The 24,008-nt window shown below is 45.6% G+C and overlaps 1 long non-coding RNA gene across 1 annotated transcript in view; it reads right to left on the bottom strand.

The window, feature by feature from the left end:
* Nucleotides 1–23,508, bottom strand: part of LOC146812980 (uncharacterized) — a 101,501-nt gene extending 77,993 nt beyond the window's left edge. The window contains exon 1 of the long non-coding RNA XR_014965997.1: nt 23,350–23,508. This is a non-coding gene — a long non-coding RNA (uncharacterized LOC146812980). The remainder of the gene's footprint in view (nt 1–23,349) is intronic.
* Between the last annotated feature and the right edge of the window lie 500 nt (nt 23,509–24,008).

Here is a 24,008-nt window from a genome sequence, read left to right as displayed (position 1 = left end):
AGCCCAGCAATTTGTGACTCTAAGTAACTCACTAATATGCCTTGCCTGCATTTGCAGACCATATGCCCCAGAATTATTAACTAATAAAGAACTAGTGGACTCCCTCAATTGTCAGATGGAATCAAAAGTGCACATTACACTAAACTCCTTGGCTGATAATCAAAGGGTGAGGATGCCGCCAAGAAGTTGGAATCTGGCTTGGCTACTTTTTGTCTTTACCACATCATGCATACGCTATATCTTGGTCGAGGAAAGCACCTACCTCCTCATCGGTAACCTCTGCCCATCTTTCCTATTAGTCCATATATACTCTGACTGCCTAGGCTGATAATAGTGCAGCAGGACCACTCACTAATGCCCCATCACAACACTATCATGGAAAGGTATGGCATCAACTCATACTGCATTAAATTCCCTCGAAACCTCTCCAAATGGGCCGCAAAAAACATCAAGCACAAAACCCTCAGAGAGCATCCTGAAATGCTAATTGCGGATATCTATTACAGTCCAGCACAACGTGGGCACAAAATTGACTTCATCGTCTACACAAAAAAATCTGTCAAATGGAGAAATAACTTCCTTCAAAACCTTCACGTAACTAAAGCTACCAACATCCACCATGGACTCATGCTCACTGTATTACCATCTTGGGACATAAGGGAAGAACTGACGATACCCGTCTGTTGAAATGGGAATCCTAGTCCAACCTAACCATTTTTGACCGACACTACACCGTACTCTGCACCTCCCTGCCCTCTAGTGCCACCCCTGTCTCCTCTTCTATTAAAACAACTCTTCCTCCCTCTCACAATGAGCTGAGTCATGCACACAAACCTCCACCCCCAAAACCCACGACTCTCCATTCCCCCTGCGTAGTTTCCACCCACAACCCCCGTCCATCTCAGTCCACTGCCGAACATCTGCTTTTACCTTCAGGATTATCTTTGCCCCCTGGGCTCAACCCATCCTGAGTTATACACCCCTCCTTTTGCCTAACAATCCTCCACCCCCAATAGGATGGCTCCTTCCTTAGCCCCCACCCATAGCTCCGACCTGCCCCAGCACACCCCACTACCTTCAGCTGACCCAGGTGTCTTGCAACTGCTCCCTATAATAGCCTGTCTAGAACTCAAAATCAGCACTATTTTGGCTAAATCGCATCACTTCGCATAGAAGCAAAGAATATTCACATCCTGCCCAAACCCCTCGCACCAGGGATAAACTCTGACCCTGCCACTAACACTCTGCACTGCCCCAAATCCAAACGCTCCAAGACTAGGACATCACAGCAGATGCCAATATATTTCTGACATCCTACATCTGCATATCTCACACCTCATCAAATTCCTCTTCACCCAGTCTTGTCATTCTATTCATCTCCTCACTCCACCAACACTCCACACACAACTGCCAACCAATCCAACTTAAAGCACTGCATTTTATTTCCCTTTGGTGTTGTCAATAGTTTGACAGATGTACAACTCGTTCTCACACTTTTCTGTAAAATCACCCCATTAGAATTGGTACATATTTGACCGTCGCTCTGGGTATGCTGCAGAGAAGCCGATGCTTGCATGTGCATGAAGTCTGATCTCTTTTATGACTCACTGGCAGGCACTGTGAGAAAATCACACTGCCTTCAGACTCATCTCCAGAGCTCTCACTCGTGCTCGTCATATTCACCCACACCTGCAACTTACCCAGACATCTGGAAATGACACTGTTCACATGAAAGAGTCATAGAATGCATGAAAAAACTTTTAGTGACGATTGAGGACAATAACAACAGAGTCCCAAAAAATAAAATTGTCATAGAAGCAAAATGTGCAAACAAAGTCAACAACATTCTACTTTCTGATTGGTAGTTGAGTTGAGTGCAGTGGAGATCCCAATTGCATCATGTGTGTAGAAAGAAAGTAGGAAGGCTCAGTTTTCTTGCTGGACTTAGTTGTGGAAGCAGAAGGAATACCCTATGAATTGGGAAGAGTGGCACTTATCTGTGTACTTGGTTTGTAAGAGAATTATTCTATGGGACACAGGTCAGAGTAAACCATGGGTTATCTGCTGCATGTAGAAGGAGACCTGAAGTCAGGGGAAGAGCTTTTGGATAGAGGTGAGTGCTTGTGGCTGTAAACTGAGGCCCATATTTATCAGGTGTTCACGCAACAAAGCAAGGTGACTTGCTGTGCTGTATGAACGGGAAGGGCAGAAATGAGCCGTATTTACCATTAAGTGGCGAATTCCTGCCCGTTCCCAGTGCTGGTGCACAATGTGCTACCTAGTGCCAACGCAGCCACCCTTGATTCATGTTGCAAGGGTGCCTGGGTTGTAGACAGGATTGTTTTTGTTCAGGAAGGGACACTACTGAGCGGCATTGTCCTTTTTCTACATGTGCGGCAGAATGAAGCATATGTAGAAAGAGGAAAAGACGAGGCAAAATAAAGATACTACTCACCTGGAGAGGGGTAGCATTTTGACGCATTCCCAGGTCTACCACTGATGGTAAATCGGGAAATGCTCAAAAATCCATGGATGGATGCATGGGAACACCCATGCGCCACCCACGGAATGCCTTCCTGCTGCAGAGTAAGGCAACACAGTGATTTGCATGCTTGCGTTACTTTAGATTTATCAAGTCAAACAGGGCCACACAAGGTGGCCTTGCATTGCTTGATAAATCAAACTGAGGTTTTGCATCACCCTTGTGCCCCCTGCCACGGCACAAGGGCGACACAAAACCTTGAAAGATCTGGCCCTGAGTGTCTCCTCATAAGAGCCAACAACAGTTTACCGCAACAATACTGGCCAGCAGTTGAGATATTATGATCAGAAGAGGTTTTATTTATTTAGATCTTTATGTACAAAGTGATTTAACAGGGTTTAGATTTGGTATATCTAAATGTACCAAACCCATTTAACATTTTGGAAAAGGATTTCAAAATCGTTAAATGGGCTTATAAAACATTAAGAAATCGGTATTTCCAAATATCGATTCCTTGAGGTATGTATGAATGTTTTGCGACCAAAATCCATTTACAAAACATTAATTTTTTACCTCCAATTCAAAGGTGCTGGTAACTCATTCACATATGAGAAGGAGTCCCCAAGGTACCTCTTCCACTTTGGAACTATGCTGCCTGCTTCTAAAAAATGTCTGTAAAAGTATTCATTTTCTTTTTTAAATACATCCCATTTTTTTTTTGCATTTATTTATTTTTAAAAAGATTGCTTTATAAAAATAAATCACAGACATACTGGTCTGCTGCCCCCACCAAGCCCTCATCCCTGTGATTGTGATCAATCATAGTGTGTTGCAATTTGTGACATACCTCATTAATATTTAGGTAGGCTGAATTGTCACCCACTCCGATTTCTTATTATGTGATCCAACTTATTAATATTTGGGTCGGCCATGAATATATGTTTGGGGCGGGCAATGGCCCGAGTAATGACAGCAACATAAAAGAGTGGTCCAGTGGATGGGAAAATACGCTTTCGTGCTCAGTTTAAACATGTTTACATTTAGGTAAGGTTGTAAAGACTGCTGAAAGCACGACAGGCAGTGAGAGTAGATGTATACATTTTGGGATGTTGTAGGAAGGGCTCACAGAAGGCCCTCTGGTTAAGTTAGTGAACCCCCAGACCTTATCTTTGTTAACCATCACAGAAGCAATAGATTGCCAAGCACTCCCGTGCCAAATTGCACAATGGGTTTAGAAATGCATATCCAATCGCAATTTTGAAGGGGATGTCTCTAGTATCCCTTCTAAATTGCATTTCAGAATGCTATGTAACTTCTGTTTGTGACCATAATTTGGGTTGCAAACCATTTTTAGGTTACCAACTCTTCAAAGCTGGTGGGAAGCCGTTCCCAAAGGCGAAGTGTTTGGAGTAGTAAGTGCTCCAGTGGAACATAACAAATAATAAAAATTAAATGCAGCATCTTTTCCTTCAAGCAAATGGGTTGCATTTAAAACAATAAAATATTGAAATTGCGATCACACACATGGTGGTCTGTTGGCCACAGAAGGCCATCATTCATCCAATGGCCATCCATTGGAGTAAGTCACAATTTGCTACTAATTTATGGAGAGTAAATGAGGTAGGTTGGATTATGCTTCACTCTGAATCCTTACTGTGTGAATCAAACCTATTAATACTTAGGTCGGTTCTCAAAATAATTTAGCTGCATCAAAAATATTGGTCGCAAATTACGTACATCTGGCCCTCAGTTTCTGTTATGAATTGCTAATAATTGCATAGACACTGTCCTTTGCAGAGAGTTATACAAATAACACATTTCTATTATTATCACTCTTGTTTTTGATGATAGTTTAAAGAGATAGTAAAACTGTTATTTCACCCCTTAGATCTTAATGTAACAGAAGAACATGGGCAGGGTATTTTACAGTGCTCACTGTTGCTCCTTGGGAGTCTCTCTCCATGGGGGTAAAATGCGTATATTCCCAGCAGCAGAAAGCAAATAGGCCTGACGCAATGGCCTGATGTTTATAGATCAGTGAGGAGGTTGTCAGGACTGCCAACCGGACCCAAAATATGGGGATGCCTTCATTCAGTTGTGTATTTTTAGCCAACATTGTTTTGAATTCTGGAATTTGCAGCCTCCCTTTTCCAAACAGTTTATGAGCTGCATCTTGTAAAGCGTAGATGGCTACAAAGTGGTCTGGATGAAGCTGTCAACTGTGACAGTTAACAGGTAATTGGGAGTAAGGGTGAAATAGATTGGCCATCGTATTCAAATTAGACAACTTCTATCCATGTGATGAACGTATCTCATACAGGCCTCAGGCTTGTGCACTCCTGGTGTTGTGTGAGTGGTCTTAGGTACCCCACCTATGTACGAGAAAGTCAGAAAGTTTAAAAGGTATTAGTTTATTAACAGATAATCTTGCAGGGAGTAGGAGAGCAAAGTAATTGCAGAATAAGAATTTGGCTCAAGAACGGGTGAATCCACAACCGATCAGTGTTTGAATCTTTATATAGTCATTAATAAATACACTGTAGCCTATTCTGACTCAGTCCATCTCGCCTTTATGGACCTTACGTCGGCCTTTGACCAAGTTAATTGCAACGTTTTGTAATATTCTCCTTGGTATGGGGGTGGGCCCCAATATGGTTTCTTTTTTTACAGGACCTGCACACCAATACGAAAGCATTAGTTAGATACACAAATGAATCTGCATGTACTAACAGTTTTAGAAAAAAGAAAAGGGGTTCTCCAAGGGTGCATACTTGCCCCTTTCTTATTTTCCTTATATATAAAGGGGCTTGAGCAGGCGTTAGTGACAGCTAAGGTACATTGTCACCACATTGGTCCTCGGTCACTCCAGGTACTTTTATACAGGGATGAACATGGAACTGATGATCAGGACAGCCAAGGCCTTAAAAAACTGCCTGAACTCCTTTGATGGTGTTATGAACACGTTTGACCTGATTGTTAATCTTACCAAATCCTTTATTATGGTGGTGGGTCCCAACCTCAACAAGATCTAAAACATTCAGCATGAGCAAACATGTAATCGCAACGGTTAAGGCTTTCCCTTATTTGGCTGCGTTGTTCAACTCCAAGTTGGAAGCGTTGGAAACCCTTAATTACAGCAAAGAAAGAGGCACTCACTAGGATCAATGCGGCTGTATTTAGCTTCGCAACAAAAATGGAGAGTAGACTCCTTAGGCACTAGCTGAGATTTATCAGGCTAAGTGCATCTCTAAGATGTCCTACGGAAGCAACATCTGGGGTTATGTGTCTCAATGAACGGCAAACTGTAGAAAACAAATTCCTCAGACGACTGTTGTGTGTCCCTCCAATGCACTTCGACTTCTTGCGTGCATGAGGAGTTGGGAGTCAAGTACCTCAGTGACCAGATAGCCCTCCTACCCTCTGTTGGGATGAATTTGAGGATGAACCACGGAGTAGCTTAGCATGAACCGGCTAATACTGAGGGACTGCCAGACACTTGATCGCATCTTTAAATACCCTGGCTCAAGTACATTAGGGATTTATTTCCAAGGATGGGAAGGGTGGAGTTATTTTGTAACCCCCGAAGGTATACTAAATACGGATTATAAATGAGTGAAGGACCACTTCTTAGAATGGAACATATTGTTAATTAATTGTCAATTTGCTATGTTAACCTCTACCCAGAACATGGAGCCTTACTTAGTACTGGTGAAAATTAACAGGGAAATGATTTTGGTCATTAGGTTTAGATTTAATGGCTGAATCATAAAAAACGATATTCCAAAAACAGTACAGATGTAAGCTTTTATGGTTTAAAATGTAACTGAATAAAGATATACATTGAATGGAAAAAGTTTAAAGGCAACCATTTGTTGCAATTTTGCATCTACAGTACTTTTACGTTTAAAATGTTTCCTCCTCTGATTTGTGTTGTTTTTCCTCCCGTGTCTAGCTTTGTGTTTTCAAATTATTGTGCTCTGTTCATACCCTGCAGCCCCTTGCTTCCTACCTGCCCTAAAGTGACCACCTCCACCTCAAGGACTGGTCTCTTAATGTCTCTATTGACCTGCAGGTGCAGTTGTTGAACCTGTTGCATACCAGCCCCCTTTCCTCCCTCTGGTAAATGTTGCTCAGCTCACTCATTTTATCTCTCCCATCAAGGTGTCCATCTCGCGTATCCAACTAAAAGGAAGAAGGATAAAAGTCTCTATCTGTAGTGACTACCCTGTTTGTGCCTGATAGACAAGAGGGCTTGAAGCAGAGTTTGGTTCCCTTCCATCTCTGTTCTCTTATTCGCTGAGTCACTCCCCACTCCACCCTGGGTAAACTCCATACACTACTGTTTTGGTGGTTGATTCTTTGTTGCACATGGATAGACTCCTTTGTAGTTTAACAATCACTCCAGTTCATTTCTTTGTTTCTCCTGAGAGAACACCATACATCACTCTTTTGATGTTTCAACAGCACCGCCAATCAATTACTCTTCAGTTTCTCCGGGAATGCTTCTGACCGACTTCACATAATACTTTGGAACATCCAATCCCTGTATAAAGGCCAATGCTGAGTTTTCTTATAACAGTTCAGTTGTGACGCATCTTCTCATGTGTAATAAAGAAATAACATAGCTGCTCAACTATAGTAAGTTATTACAGTTGAGATCAGACATCAGAATGGCTGTGTCCACGATCCAGTATGAAAGGCAGTTTAACCAACAAAAATGGGAGCTGGCGATTCCTTTTGATATATAGTTAAAAAGAAAAGGTAAACATCAATAAGAAATTCCTGCTGTGTTTCTGTTTTTTCCAAACTAGAGGTCATTGCAAGAAAGATAGACTCTCTACATGTTTCTACAAAATCTGCTCCACAGCCAGCCGCGGCCCGTGGAGGGAGTTCCGTGGGGCAGAGAGGCCGGGCGGGGGTTACTAAAAACTGGAATATGGATAATTGGAGGTAAGTAAACAATTAAATAAATAAAACTAATTTCGTAGCAAGCGCTGCATTGCATTTTGCGATGCAGTGCGCGCTACGAAATTCATTTTATTTATTTAATTGTTTACTTACCTCCAAATATCCATATTCCGGTTTTTAGTACCCCCCACCCTGCCCCTCCCCCGCCCCGCCTTTCCACCCCACGGAACTCCCTCCACGGGCCGCAGCTGTCCACAGCCTTTTTAACCTGACTTACATTAAATTGATTCTATTATATATTTTTTTTAAATAGGATGTGCATTTGGTGTGGTTAATTTTGCAGTACAGATTCTACTTTTATACTGCTTGTCTGTAATGAACATGAAAGAGCAATACACCAATGCCCAGATAAAACTTTTGTGCTGGGTTTGTGTCACAAAAGTGATGCAAACCTGTGCAAAATGTTCTTTTAATTTACTTTCTAGTGCAAAACTTGAGTTCCCTCAAAGTAACGCAAAGCAGCCCTTAGCACTGTTCGTCTATTTGGTCTAGGAACTCCTTGATGACTTGCAATATCCTTCTAGTGAAACCATTATCCCATATATAATACTACTTGGTGGTGTAACAATGCCTTCAAATACGTATGGTCTCCTGATCGTAATTGGTGTGCACCGTATCAGCAGTGGATTCCATGTATAGTCCATGCAGGTGCGGCTGAGTCTTTCTCACAACCTCTGCAATACCTATGCTTCGGTGAAGCTTTACTCCATGATACATGTGGCCACTAAGTCATCATATGTGTATTATTTGTTGTTATAATTTCTAATTCTTGCAGTTTTATATAACTCAAACTCAACCCGGAGGAATTGGAGCACATTACATGTCCACCAGTTGCATTAAAAAATGTCTCATTCTTTTTTTAATTTTAATGTGATTTGCCTAGAATTACAGGATGTTGACTCGATTCCTATTGTTCATTCTGGTTCCCCAGTTCCAAAGTCGGCAGCACATCCTCTCCTATCATACCTCACACTCTTCACCTAACATGTCCAATAAAGATCAAACCATACAACTAGCCTTTCAACCATGCACTCTGAAAGTCGCCCAAGCAGTTGATACAAATTAGAGCGCTTCAATATCCTTGTCACTATTATGAAGTGGTACTTAAATAATGAAACCAGACCACCCAGAACGGTGCTTTAGGCCTTGTGAGGGACAGGCTCAGTGCTCTATAAAAACTAGTACAGTTCAATACTACTGTTTTCCAAAGAAGTCCAATCTACATTTTATGATTTCTCACTTTGTGTTCCAAACCCTGGCTACTTTTATGGTTTAATTTATCTTGCCCCTAGGACAATTATATTTAATGTAATTTGCGTTTTTAATACCAATCTACAGTTTATGCATTCCTGAAAAGGATTCTCAGGTCCAGCCTTCATTTTATGCACTCCTGCATTTTAATTACGAGCTCTTGCTCTAGCCAAAATTCTATGTATTAAACGTACAGGTCTCTGCCAATTTTTGGAACAATAATCATCATGGTCTGAAATCGGAGTGTTTAAATGAAACAGGAAAACATTTATTGTTCATCTCATAAAAAGAATGCTTTCCTTTTTGCTTAAGAAATATTTATTCTTCACTATAACACACCTTGCGTACTGTATTTCTGCTGAGGTGAAAAATGCCTGGATGAGCATTTCCATAAACATCTCCTTGTCATCCGCCTGCTGCCAGGAATTGTTTAGGTAAGATTCAACATTGAGGGTGCAATCGAGAACGAAAAAATACATATACGCCAATCATTCTGGGAGAAAACTCTCAGTACACTAGGCCAATCATTTTTTTTTCTTTGCTAAAACAATCTCTCGTTTTGGGAGTTTGGTTTTGAAAAACAAAAAGCTTTGCTGAGGCACTGCATGAAACATAGCAGTCGATTATCAAAGCCGCAGTGCATAGCACCAGCAGGAGGCAACACTGCCCACCCCCCCACAATAGCATGCATGTTCTACGCATAAATAAAACACACCACACAAATTTTGTTTGGGTAGAAAACTGCAGCAGGTTTATTACATACACCAATATGGTGGGTTATCTTACGGGCGATCCAAGGGCAGGGAACCATCTGGGCCGCCTGCCCGCCTGATGAGCCAAGCAGCACTGGGGCGGACCCCATCTGTGGTGCCCCTTCGGTGATCCTCTTCCTGGATCACGGTCCCTTATTACTCACGCCCCTTTCAGGGCGGAGCGTAGCAAGGCAAGCCCGAAGGACTAACGGGGCACCGACACGGTTTTCCAGGAACTTCCCATGAGTCTCCTGGGCTCTGGCACACCCTATGGTGCCACGCAGAAGTACCCTTCGGTACCCATTTGCTTCCAGATCGCCCTCTAACTCCGCCTGCAACGAAAAAGAACAACATTACAACATTCTATGCCTCCCCACTGCTTCCACGCCGGGTAAGCGGTAGGGTGGAAGACAGCACCAGGGCGCAAAAGAGGAAGGACAGAGGGTGGGGGAGGCCTATATACCCCCCCATTCCTCGCGCCCCGGAAATGACGCGCCCTGCGAGCCGCAGCCCCTGGCTGCCAGAGTAGGGGGACTCCTCCCCGAGGGGTCCCCATACTTAGAAGAAGGGGGGTGGGCTGGTGCCCTGCTGGCACTAGTGGCCCGCCCTTCTATGGCACCCTGCGGGCGCCAGGGCAGCCGCATTCTAAGGACGAGAAAGCAAAAGACACACAATTGATGGACGGAATGCAGAACAAATCAAAACATTCACCCCCAGTCAAGAGATCTGGGTTAAATCCATCTTTATTTGCTCACCATGCCACCTCAGTCTTGACCCTGTGCCTCATGGGGACAGTCCAGCCCGAACTGCCAAGCCAGGTCCTCCCTAGACCGGAAACAAGCATCCTAGGACCGGTTTCAGGGTTTCACCCCTCTTCAGCCAGGATAGCTTGAGTCCGGTGGCACAGTGAGCCCAGGACCCACGTCTGGGCATACCTGGCGCACTTAGGGCGAGAAAGCAAAAGACACACAATTGATGGACGGAATGCAGAACAAATCAAAACATTCACCCCCAGTCCTTGCAGTCTAAGGAGTCGTTAGTCAATCCCTAAATAAAGCCATTAGTGTGAGACTGTGAGAAAGGAAGAAGACGACCTTTAAACTTTTTAGGGTTATTAAAAACATTTTTACTTGGGGCTAAGATATGAAAGAGAGGCTTTGAACATCAAATAATGTTGCTTTCTTTAGGCTGACTAGTGTGACTACGAAAACGTTTCTGCGGGGGTTACAGTTATGTTAGGCAATAATTCCTTTTCACACACCCCTCCAAAAGAAGTGGCAGAGAGGTTTCACAGGGTGCAGGCTTCCTATGCAGCCAGATCTAAAAATGCAAGACTCGGATTTCTCTTGCACTGCAAGGGAGATCCGAAATTCTAACCCTTGAATTTGAAGATGAGTTTGTGCAAGAGCAGAAAGTCCGTAATTAATTTATCCCTCTTGACGTCTCGCCGGCTGGGGGAGTGTCTGGCTAGCTAGGATGACTGGAAACCAGCAGAGGGGACAAGAAAACGAAACTTAAACTGTGTATCCCACTTCGGCATATCTGAGACAGACAGCAGCAGCAGAACAGACAGAGACGGACAGACAGACAGACAAGATTTAAACTGAGTGCAGAAAGGTGACGCGTTAATAGGCAAACGTGAGCATGGGGCTGGGTACTCTGTAACTTAGTAAAGTAAATTCCCTCTTGATGCTTACAATATAATGTTGATAGATTGAGTGCTAAAAAGGTGACTAAGCAACTCATGCTTGACCTGTTAGTGCAACGTGGGGCACCCAGGATTAGAATTAATCTCACAGGGATCCAAAGGTGGAGTGAAGTATTGGAGGTAAAGAGAAGAGATGGGGAGAAGAAGCGATGGAGGGGGGAAGGAAGTGAGGGAGGTACATAAAACAGTGTGCTAAAGGGAAAGTCATAGGTAAAAGAGGCAGCTAAATAGGACGAAGAGGACAGAAGGAGGGAGAGACAAGCAACATTAACCCAGTTATTACATCACTGACTAGACAACGAGGAATACTAGGGAAGAAACAAAGGGTAGATAAGAGAGACAGACAGCCAGGGTTTCTGTGAAAGATATAGGATACAATATCGAACGAAAGAAACAATGGAAAACAGAGGGACACACAGAAGAAGAGAGACGAGTGTAATAAAAGTGGTACACACAGATGAGAGGCATTCGTAGGAGACAATTACACACAGAAGTCACCAGTAAAGCGTGTAGAAGATGAATATAGAAAAAATGAAGAGAGAGAGGGGGGTAAGAGAGAACCCAGAGAAAGAAGAAAGTCACAGGCATGTATCACTGACAAAGAAGGGAAGTCACATGTGATGGAGAAAGAGACAGCCATGTAGAGAGTGGAAGAGACGGGAAAGCACAGAAATACAGAGTAGGGAGATCATAGCATGAAAACAGACTAAAAATAGCAAGAGAGAAGTAAGGAAGAAAAAGAGTTACATAATAAGAAAAACAAGGATGTGGGAGAAAATGTGCATGTGAGTTCGTGATATTGAAAAGCAATATTGGCAGAGACAGAACAAGAAAGGGACAGAACAAGGGTGTGAAAGTAGAAAAGAGAATCTGGAAACTAGATCTAGAAATTTCAAACTGTCACTTACTGTCTTACTCTGAGAGATAATCAGAGGTAATCTATCAGGGGTATGATATGGGAGAGATGGACGGGCCAGCCTTAAACTATCTCTCTCTCTCTCTCTTTCTCTCACTGGAATCACCACTGATTATGTTTATGTTAGCAGTGCTTCCATTTTTAGGTCGTCTGACCAAAGATGAAGGTCGAACACATGGGGTGCCAAAAATATCACGGAAAAAATATCCAGGACAAGAATATCTAAAAGGTAAGTGCAAATCAGTAAGTCCAGATTTGCCACTCTTAACTCCACATCTATGCATCTTTAAGAGATCTATCGTCAAGGTACGTATATGTGGAGTTAAACATTGTTTTCCCATACAAGCTTACCGTCACAATATTCTTGTCCTCTGTATTCTTACCACAATATTTTGGTCACATGATATTTTTTCTTCGATATTTTAGACAGTCAGCCTTTTAAGGTTGAGCCTAGAGCAGCGCATGCACCGCTTGCTTGACTTTTAGTAAGGGGGTTTTCAAAGTGCTACCTGAGGGTTTTTGCTGGTCTCAAGCTTGCGTGCATGTGCGCGTGAAAGCGCGTAACCGCCATCTGTCATTTCTCCGTCACGGGTAATTAAGTGCATCGCGATCACTTTAACTTTAGGCGCGGCCAATGCTTTTTGCGCGCGCTTGTTGGTCTGCTATTTGCATATGAATGAACACATCGCCTCCCTTGCATGACGCCGCTAGCAAGAGCTAGAGTTCACTTGAGCCCAACATAATAGATATGCCAGGCGTGATCTTTACAAGCCAGACATAAAACACCAGTGACAACCCAAAAGCAATTAACTTGTGCATCAATTTGCATATGAATGAGCACGGCGTCCCTTTCGCTGCATTCCGTCGCGCTGACAGCGAGTGTAAAGGTTTGTCGGCAACATCTTATAAAAAACATTATCTACTAATCATGCTGTAACACCTTTCCCGTTACATAGGGAAAATATTTTGAAGCGAATTTATTGTTTGTCATCAACAAATATAACTTTTAAGGAACGCAGTCCTGTGCTCCAAGATCTCAGCGTTTATTTCGGCTCGTGGCTTAACTCTATTTTGTTTGAAGTGAGAACGTTTAACAGCTTTCTTATTTCATGTTCACAGCTTGTCACGCAGCTGAAGATTAAGGAAGCATGTTTCTGAAATTGTAATCGCTTCTCTCACTAGCTGCTTTTCTCTGTGAAAATTGTCATCTGGCTGAGAACACGAAACCTATTCACAGCAAACGTGTGTACAACTAAAACATTGCTTATCGTCAAAATGTACCCGTAATTGCTGGCTGATGGGAGAGAAAATTTAGCCAACACACTCTAAACCGCTGAAATAGCTCAGTGAGTTAAGATCTGGCTGCATAACCAGAAGGATACACTGCGGGTTCTTGACAGGGTTTATTCAGTGTTTCATTCTGACGTGCTTAAAAGGGTGTAGCATTCAGTGGGTATTAGTCAGTGCTTGAAATAAAAGAAAAATAGAAGTGTAGGTACTCTGTAACAGAGTACCTGCTTGTTTCTGAGAAGTGCTGGTACTCTACAATTAAAAGGATTAGGTACTCTCTCTCTCAAAATAAACAAGCATTGGCATAGTCAATAGGTCTCGCCTTTGGGACCTTATAAGTGTTTAGCGATGCAACAGTTGATGTTGTTGCACCAAGGGTATTGTGCTGGATAACTAAACACTTATAAGGTCCCAAAGGTGAGATCTATTGGCTATGCCAATGCTTGTTTTGCATAGCTGCTTAGTCAACCCATGGTATGTGTGGCAGCCACACCACTCGGTGATTTTTTTTTTTATAAACTTTATTTAAAGTTTTCAAGAACATAACCATAGGTGAGCACCCAGTAACAAGCAAAGGCAATACATATACATGTAGTACAATGACAGTAATACAAGACATCGGATCCTCTGCCACCCCCTCCAAATTCTGAGGCAAGAATTGGACATTTAAGACATTTACTCCCCCTCCTTTTCCCCTTAAGAGCTCCCATAGTTTTCCCCTATATTTGTGCTTTGTGTATCTGTTTGGGAGCTCCCGGCCAGTAGATCGTGACATAGCTCCCTCCAAAGCCTTAGATTGTCCCCTAGGTTCTAATCTCCACGACACTTCTTCAGCTAGGGACCACTCACGTACATCCTGTATCCATGTTGAAAACTCCGGGGGGCATGTCCTCATCCATACAATTGCAATTCTGCGCCTTGCTAGCACCAGTATTATTTGCTGTAGCCTATAGCTCAATTTACTTTGTTTTTTTTATTTTCCTTTTCAACCCTGGGAGAAAATGTTTTGGTGTAATTGGACTCTTCTATTCACCTGACCCCTTATCAGCTCCACTACCTCTGTCCAAAAGCCAACGACCGCTTGACATTCCCAAGCCAAGTGCAAGAAATTAGCCCCCGTTTTGTGACAGCTAGGACTTGAATTAGGCCTGCTAGGGGCCATGCGACGTATCCTTACCGTGGTCATGTATGTGCGGTGTACGTATTTATAATGTATTAAGCGAAACCGAGCGTTGCAGGAGATCAAGTGTGTGAGCGCGCCTATCACCTTGCAATTCTTTTCCTCCAATGGCTCCTCCAGATCTGCATTCCAAGCAGCATATGCGACAGGAGGGGGAGCACCGGTGTCTGCCCTCATTGCCCTGTACAGCAGAGATTTAATACGCTTGCCTGTCCCACAGGTAAGTATAATATCTAGTGTCTGTGTAAGTTGTGGTATCAGGGGATACGTGGGCCATATTTCTTTAAATATGTTAGCCAGGGCAACATGTTGTAAATATTGTCCTTGCCCCAGTCCAAAATCCATGTACGCCTGTTCAAACATGATGAAGCACTCACCTGGGTACAGGTCTGCGAGTGAATCGCATCCTCCCTCCTGCCAAACCCTAAAGGGCATGTTGGCCATAACTTTCCGAACTGGTGCCAAATCCCACACTGTCAATTCCCTATGAAACGGAGCATGCCTGAGGAGTCAGTCCACGAATACCTGCCAAGCGCACACTGTCTGCCTAGCCACGCACAGAGCTGCTTCAGAAGTGCCCGCGCCCTCCATGAATAAAGCCGGCAATTCAGTGACTGGTACTCTATCGCAGAGGAGATGTTTCTCCCAGTTGTCCCCCTCGGCAAACCACCTAGCAGCATAATAATATAGTTCCATTCCATCGTAGGTACGATTTAGTGTAGCAAGTGCAACTCTGTTGTGCCGTCCCGCCCAACTGAGGTCTATCAAGAGGGAGTCCAGGACCCTCAATATTCGTCTAGGTATAGGGCACAACATGTTCTGGAGCATGTAAAGGCAACGGGGCAGTACCACCATTTTAGCTATCGCCATCCTGCCCATTAAGGAAAGTGGGAGCGTTTTCCAGAAGCATACTGAACCCCTTAAAGCCTCTATTGTCTTATAGATATTGAGTTGTAATACTTGTGAATCCTCACCCGCCACCTGTATGCCCAGGTACCTAAAATACCCAGTCTCCCATCTCCGAACCAGTCGAGGGAGCGACTCCACGCAGTGGCCAGCCAAGCAGGCCGGGGAAAAAGCTGAGATTTGCTCCTATTGAGTCCCAGTGCAGAGCAATTTCCAAACTCCTCCAAAACCCGTAGCAGTATCGGTACTACTTCCCTGGGCGAGGAGATATAAAATAATTCATCATCCACATACAAAGATATCACCTGAGATGTTCCTCCTTCATGAATGGCCCAAGCGGACAGATTCCTACGCACCCAAATCGCATGGGGCTCTATTGCCAGGGCGAATAGCAGTGGGGAGAGTGGACAGCCCTGCTGCGTCCCCCCTCTCTAGCCTCCACTCACCGGACCTGCTGCATTCCACCCAGACTCTCGAGCTAGGTGCCGTATACAGGATATGCAACCATCTTCTAAAATTCGGTCCAAAACCAGCTAACCTTAGCACCTCCAATAAGTACCCCCAGTCCACGGAGTCAAAAGCCTTTTTCAGGTCTATAGATACTAGAGCTAGGTCCTCGTCTCTTTGTCGTGTTTCATGCAGTATGGTGGGACAACCTCCTGATATTCATACCCGTGTTACGAGTAGGTATAAACCCACATTGATCCTCCAAGTGAGTCATATGAGGGGCCAGTCTGGTGGCCAGGGCTTTACATAATATTTCAACGTCCGAGTTATTAATCGTAAGAGGACGATATGCTGAGGGGTCCTGCGCGTTCCCCCCTGGCTTGAGGAGAATGACACTTTCGGCCTTGCGCATTGTGGGTGGTAGTACCCCTAGCTCAGAGGCCTCCTCATGCACCTGCAGTAGTGGCTGTATCAATTGGTCTGAGTATGCCTGCAAAAAAGCTATAGGGAACCCATCCGCACCCAGGGCCTTGGATCCTGGCATGGCTCGATGTCCCACCTGCATTTCCTCGACAGTGAACTGGGAATCAAGTTCCTAATCACTCTCCGGCGAAAGCTGCGGCAGCACCACATCCTCAGCAATTGGGAGATACCCAACAGCAGTCACTCCAGGGTCTGCAGTATAGACCCACTGTAGGTGCTGCTGGAATACTTACAGCACGCCAGCCCTGGTGTGAACCAGTGTCCCCCCTCCGCAGTCAAGGCAGTTGTCAGTTTGGGAGCCTGCTCACTTTGTAAAATCCAGGCCAATAAGCGTCCGACTTGTCGCACTCTGCTTGCAACTGCTGGCGGTAACACGTCAGGGTTGACTTGTCCACTCTGTCTCAGATGTCGGCTATACGCTCGCGCTGTTCCCATTCCCTCTTACCTGCTCCCGGCTCTACTGGCTTTTGCGCCTGCTTTGCAGCCAGTGTCTTCTCCTCCTTATCAAGTTCCCCAAGCAATTGTCTCCTCACCCCACACACGAGCCCCATACTCACACCGCGAGTCACCGCTTTTAAGGCCTCTCACTCAGTGGCCCTCCCAGTCTCACCCCCCCCCTCCCCCCGTCCATCTCTAGATAGGCTGCGATCGACTGTGCCAATGTAGTCTTCCCCACTTGGTCTTCCAAGAGGTCAGGTGGGAACCTCCAACACCTAGGGCCCAGAATAGGGGTCCCCCACTTCACCGTGCATTGCACCAGCGAATGATTGGCCAAGAAGCACGCCAAATGAGTTGCCGCTGCCTCAGGGAATGCAAGTGCGCCCGACACCAACACTCTATCCAGCCTACTCTGTGTACCATGCGTCTGGAATTGACAGGTAAACAATGAAAGAGCAGAATTAATGTCCCTCCATATATCATGAGCCCCCAAATCTTGCATGACCTTGCGAAGCATTTGGGTCATTCTAGGGGGGGATCTATCAAGAGCTGGATCCAGCACGCAATTAAATTCACCCATCCATATAAAGGGAACAACCACTTTGTTAGACAATAATCCCCGAGTGACCTGGAAAAAATTAGGGGTCGTCTATATTGAGTGCATACGTGTTCAGTATCACAATTTCCCTGCCATCCAGGGAGCCACGCAACAGTACATATCTTCCATTCACATCCGCCTCGCTATACGTCACAGTGAATGGCGTGACCGGCGCCACCCAGACCATGGTACCCGTAGCGTAGGTAGAATAGAAGGAATGATGCATATGACCTCGCCACTTTTTGGCAACTCTGTCAGCCCCGCTGTCGTCCAGGTGCATTTCCTGGAGGCAAACAATCGATACGTGTTGAAGTTTAAGAAATGTTAACACCCTGTGTCTCTTAGTGCCCAGTCCCCTCACATTCCAGTTCGGAAATTTATATTCAGTCTCCATTATGGAGTGTGCTCACTTCAGGCCCCGATGCCGGACCCTTGCCCACCCCTACATCTGCCACCACAGTGCACACCTTCAGAACAAACCAACCCAAACAAACTAATAACCCCCAATCGCATCCCCCCACCCACTGACATTTTACAAACAACAATCCAGTCAGAAATGTCACCTCTAATGTCATACCAGGCCACACGCATCCCTTATATAGCCCAACTGGGGCAAGCACTCTTGAACCACCCTATGTCCAGAAGTCTGGAACCCTTATAACGCCTCCCCAAATTCCGTCTTCAACCAAATTAATTATTCCGTGTTGCAGTTGTGACAGCTGCGAAATGAGACAAAAGCCATCATTATTATAAGAACCCCCGCACCCACCGCATGCACTTAGCCTATAAATACCATGACTCTCTTCAGCCTCTAAGTAGCAAGTAGTAGCTTATCGCTGCTTTGTTCCTGAATACAGCCGAGCCCCACAACCCCTACACACCCCCCTTCTCCCCACACCCCCCAGCATCAACCTACTGTTCAAGCAGCATCTCCGGGACCACATCCACCGATGCATTAGGCCACTATGACGATGCACCGTTGTTTTGGCCAACAGTGTCCCCCTCAGCATCCAAGGTCGAGAGAGAGTCTGCGCTCAGATGCAGAGTCCCATCGCTCCCAACTCTGATTCTGGTATCTGAGCCACCTTCCTTGACAGGTGATCCCTCCCCCGCCCCCCGGCGTATGTTCCGGATATGGGTCTGGTGCCCCAATTTTTGGTGCGTGTCCGAGGCTCTCGCGAAGGAAGCGCATACCCCGTATCTCCAGCTATTCCCAAACCTCGTTGGGAGTCTCAAAGAAGTACGCCTTTCCCTGCATCAGGACCTTAAGCTTTGCAGGATATAAAAGCATGTATTGCAGGTGGAGGTCCCTCAATTTTCTCTTCACACCTAGAAACGATTTCCATTGCTCCTGTACATGCTTGGAATAATCACAGTAAATAGAGATCTTGTTGTTTTGAAAGCAAAGACCATGCTCTGGTGGCCCGTAGGATGCAGTCCCTATCCCTGTAGTTCATGATTTACGCAATGAACGCCCATGGAGGGCCCCCAGGGGGCGGAGGAGGCACCAGCGCCCTATGAGCCCTTTCAGTGACAAACACGCCTGATAGGCCCTCTGGACACAACTGAGCCCTGATCCATCGCTCCAAGAACCCCTCCATGGAACTCCCCTTTGCCCTCTCGGGAAAGCCCAAAATGTGAATATTACTGTGCCGGGCCCAGCCCTCTACGTCTTCTGCATGGCGCTCCAGGGCTTTCGTTGTGGAGGATAACTGTGACACTTGCTTTTTTAGGGCAACCACTTCCCCCTTGAGGCCAGATACATCCTCTTCCAACACTGTGACCTTGTCCGCCACCTTGCGGAGCTCTGCCTGTAGGAGATTAACATAATGGAGACTGTGTTGTTCCATTCCTCCAACGCCTTTCGAGATCCCTGTATGGCAGCCAACAGTTCAGCCCGCGTCAGCTCCGCCTCCCCTCCACCGTCCTCCTCATCGGTGCCAGCAGTTTGACAAGTTATGCGCTGTGGTGGATGATGAGGTGTGGTATATTGCATGATGGTGTTGGATGTCCCAGCTCGGGCCGCTTTGTCCTTGCCTATGTTTACGTGCAACCGAGGCCACCCCGTTCATGGTTAATATGTCCCACTCTCTCTGCCCCACTGGTGTGTTAGTCAGACCCCACTTCTGCTGATGGTGCCCAGTTTGCGCCCTCTCTGTGCAGACCACCTCCAGTCCAATAGGCTGGAGGATGACAATTCTTACTCCACAAGTATCTGCCCCAGTCCAGATTTAATTTGAGCGTGCTATCCTCCTCACTAGGGTGAGCCCATCTTGACTGCAAGACTCAGACCTGTGTAAGCACAAGACCCACAACTTGCCTCAATTCCCAGCCGGTATCAAACTTACAGGTCAGCAGAATGGGCACCTCTGCAACTGTCCTGAACGACTTCCTTGCCCAGAGAGGTCCAAGTAGCCCACCCGCTTACTCAAGCAGGGCTCCCGCAGCTCCACCATATCATCCGCAAGATAAAGTGCCCCTTCATGCCACAAGCTCTGGGAGCAATTCCCCGTCAAGGCGCCGGCGAGGCTCCTTTTCCTACCGCCTAGCTCCTGCAGTTCCAAGTCCAAACTGTCCTCAGGGGCGTTCTTCAATTTTCATATCTTGAGCGGGCCAGGACTCAGAGCATGTCTCGCAACGCCCCCCACTGCGCCAATACCACCCCCGTGATCCTCCCCACACCCCCGCAGATGCTCCAGGCAAAAGGGGTTGAATGGGCCCAAAGGCAAGGCCTCTCTGATCGCCAAGGACTCGCACCACAAAAGGGCCGTCCAACGGGTGTCTGGCCTCCACTCACCATCTGATCCCAATCCGGCCCCGGACACTCCGTGCATGCAATGGGCTCGCCCCACCACGTCTGCTCCAGTCACCCACTCAGCTGCAGAGTGCCTTGCCTCAGAGGGACCATCGCACACTCAACGATGCCCCCAAGAACTCAAGTGTTCATGGAGCATGGGGCCCCCTCCATTGCATTCCTAATGAACAAATTCTTACCCTAAGAGGGATAGGCTTCACTTGCCCATTGCCGTTGCTCCTACTACCACTGTACCACCATTTGTTACGGCTCTTCTTTACTGCATACTGTTGCCCCCCACTTGTCGCCCGCCTGTACCTGTTGATGTGTTACCCTCCTGGGTACAATTATCCTGTAATCTGCAAATACTTTTGTGTTTTTATTTTTTATTTTTCTTACTTGATGTGGATATTGCATTTATGTCCTTCCTTCCATCATATTGTAAAGCGCTCTGATATCCCTCGGGATCTTGTTCGCACTATATAAACTTTATAAATAAATTTAAGCTGGGCCTTGTCGGGAAGCATCGCCCTCTGCCGGGTCTCCCCCCCCCTCCCCCGAGCCAGTGGCGCCGATCGCACTACGAGGAAGGAGAGGGGAAGGAAATCCACAGAAGAAATCGATCCTCCGCACGCCACAGGAGGTCCCAGCCGCCACAGGCACCAGCCGACCTCCAGACACAGCCGCGCCTCCACCAGGCAGCTGCATCACAGTACGCCTTATCAATCTAGGCCCAGCAAGAGCACACTAACAGCACCTCTTAGCAGCTTTGTTGTCCGGGGGCTATCGTGTCATGGGCGTGCCACTAGTTACAAGGCACAACACCGTGGTCAGGGGCAACGATCAGCTCCAGATTCCAGCATCAATAAAGGATTTTAGCTGCGGGCCTGCCGGGAGCTTCAAGTCTCATGTCCTGTCGGCCCTGTTACTTGGCTACGCCCCTCACTCAGTGATGGTTACCTTGTGTTCTGGATTCTTGAACCAACTCTACAGTAGGTTATTTCTGTTATTCTGGCATGAATTAAATTCTGGTGCAACTAATCTAAATTAAGACCACGTGCCAAACATTTGGGAGACATCTAATTTCTGGGATTCTCTTTCTTTATTGTGCTGCCCTCTTGGAGCTCACATCTGCTGATACTCTTAAGGAGATCTGCTGTTACACCAAGGCAGATCTGTTTGTCTGATCCCTTTTTTCTATCTGTGAAATTTGGTCCCACTTGATTCCATCAATCGTCAGGAACAAAGACACCAGTGGATGTACAGTCCCCATTCTGTTGCCCCAAGCTTTGATTCTTTAAGCGCCCTGAAGAACTTGCGACCATATTGCGCAGGTATTTCACCCAAATGTGAGGTCCAAAGAACAAGACGCAATGATAACAATGCTTTCCATGTCATAAAAAGGAATGATATTACTAGAAAACACTTACCTTTGTACAGAAAATGTATTTTGAAAAATATTGTGCTGCTATTTTCTGCATATATGTTTTATCATTAATATATCTTGTCTGTAATAGTACGTTTGTTCCTTTTGTCTTGTTCAATGTTTGCTGGTATGAATGTTGAGTATGGTTTGAATGAATGTATGTACAGATATGGGGCAGATGTAATTCAGTATGAATGGGGTATGATTTTCTCAGATATAAAGGGGTATATCTACTTTTTATGAATTCTAGTCACTGCTATGCATGTTTTTGTGTAGAGGTATGTACATTTTTAATATGACAACATGAATAGTAAATTAACTAAATATGTTTTGATATTATAAAACTATGTCTGATACTTGATTATTCACTGTCCCTGGCATCTAGACATACACAATCATTAGGACTTTGTGAATGAAGAGGTAAGCATCCTCCCTATATGGCGAGATATTACGCCAATGTAAATAAATTATTTCAGGCAGTTTCAGTAGTTTCCATAGATATATGTGTGGCAGCCTTATACACGCTTACCTTTTAAGACTACTGTGCTGACCATCATGGACCATGAAGTTTATTTTTGTAATTAAAAGTATGGGCTTATGAATCCAGGAATGCAAATTGCTCTTGGGTAAAAAGCCACAGCTGGATGAATTTTTCACAGGTGACATTAGGCAAGTAGTCCAAAAGTGGCTGACAGCATGAACCTGGAAGGTTAGAACCCCAATTTTCAAATAACGTTTAGGAAGTCTGATTTACCCCATACACTGACCTCACCCTTCAGGAACACCTCACCAAGAAAACCATGAGGGCCTGGTGTTAGCTCTCTCTTCTAACGAAAGGGAAATCACCATTCCTAGAAAGCAACTTTAGATCTGCCCTGGTAATCTTGTATGAGGGTGGTGACAAGGCCCTGCTTCACAGGTCAACCCAGACTCCAGTGAGCGTCCAATATGATATCTCTATTCTACAGTACGCCATATCAAGTGTCAGAAGAAATATGACCACGTCACCTCCACCCTGGTGAAACTCTAGTGACTTCTCTTGATGACCATCTTCAAACCAGCTGCATCATCTACAAACCACCTCTGCACATCCAAAGTCAGGACACTATAAGACTGGAAATAAAGTGCAAAATAGAAAGAAACAAAGAAGGCAACAGGCCTTCTTCATCTATACATCCAGGATATGTACCCAAGATCAGGACCACTCCAACCATGTTTGAGTTTAGGAAAGAGCAGAAGATACACCTCTTGAAAGAACGTCGTGATGCGCTTCTTGGTTATTTCCTGCATTCCTAAAAAAGCTAAATTATAAGAAGCAGGAAGCAGTCGAACACAAATAGGCTGTTTAAAGTTACTAAACTGGGTATTTGCCTTGTGTAGCCTACTTCCAGCCCTGGCCCCAGCTTCCCAGCTAACACAACAAAAATGGTGTGATCTGTTTTTTATATGAAAAGAGAAACTACAGTTGTCAGAAAGCAAACTTGAAACAATCCCTTCTCTGCAGGTGCCACTCATACCAGGCACATGGCATGAACACCAGCTTCAGCACCCCCTAGCGGTAACACCATTACCTCCTCATCCCTCCCTCACTTCTAGTCATTACACATACGAGGCATCCCTGCCTCACCAGACACCCATACCACGTAATCTAACATTTTTATATACACAACCCCCACCTCCCTCCAACCTCCTAATTTTTCTCTGTCTCACCTGACATGGGGCGGGCGTACCATCCACTGGCCGTTTGCAGTTCTGCGGTCGTTTTTTGCATTGTGACATCTTTGGATTGCAACTTTTTCACGAGTATTGCGGCGGATGTATGGTTGTTTGGGCATGGCGGAGCCAGCCTGAGCAGCGGGGTGCCTTCCATCGTTGCGTCTGGGGTCACGGAGCACTCTTGACAGCAGAGTGGCAGGATCCGGTTGACGGAGTCACCGGCTCTGCATGGCTGGGGCTGTCCTTCCAGGTTGAAGGCCGGATGGTGAAGTGGCAGCAGTCGGGACTGCAGGGCTCCTTGGCTGGCTGTTTCTGAGATCCTGTACCCAGTAAGGACATCGGAAAAGGCCGTTTTTTAATGATTTTAGGTCTTGCCTGAGCCAGCGTGCATGCGCCACCCTGCGGGGCTTCTAGTTAGGACTTTAAATTTGGACCCCACGCTCATGCGTGTGCTTTTCATTTTCATCACCCTAAGAAAGACGCAAACACAAGGAGATGATGGACGGAGCGCTGAAACTTTTCAGACACTCACCCCCAGTCACAGAACTGGGTTGAATCCATCATCATTCTGGAGCTCACTTCGCCACCTCAGTTCAGACCTAGCTATATGCAAATCAGTCTTGACCCTGTTCCTCATGGGAACAGTCCAGCCC

Source organism: Triturus cristatus, chromosome 7 (genome assembly GCF_964204655.1).
Source record: "Triturus cristatus chromosome 7, aTriCri1.1, whole genome shotgun sequence".
Lineage (NCBI taxonomy): Eukaryota > Metazoa > Chordata > Amphibia > Caudata > Salamandridae > Triturus > Triturus cristatus.
Note: the sequence above shows the minus strand (reverse complement) of the source record. Positions and strands in the feature narration are given on the sequence as shown.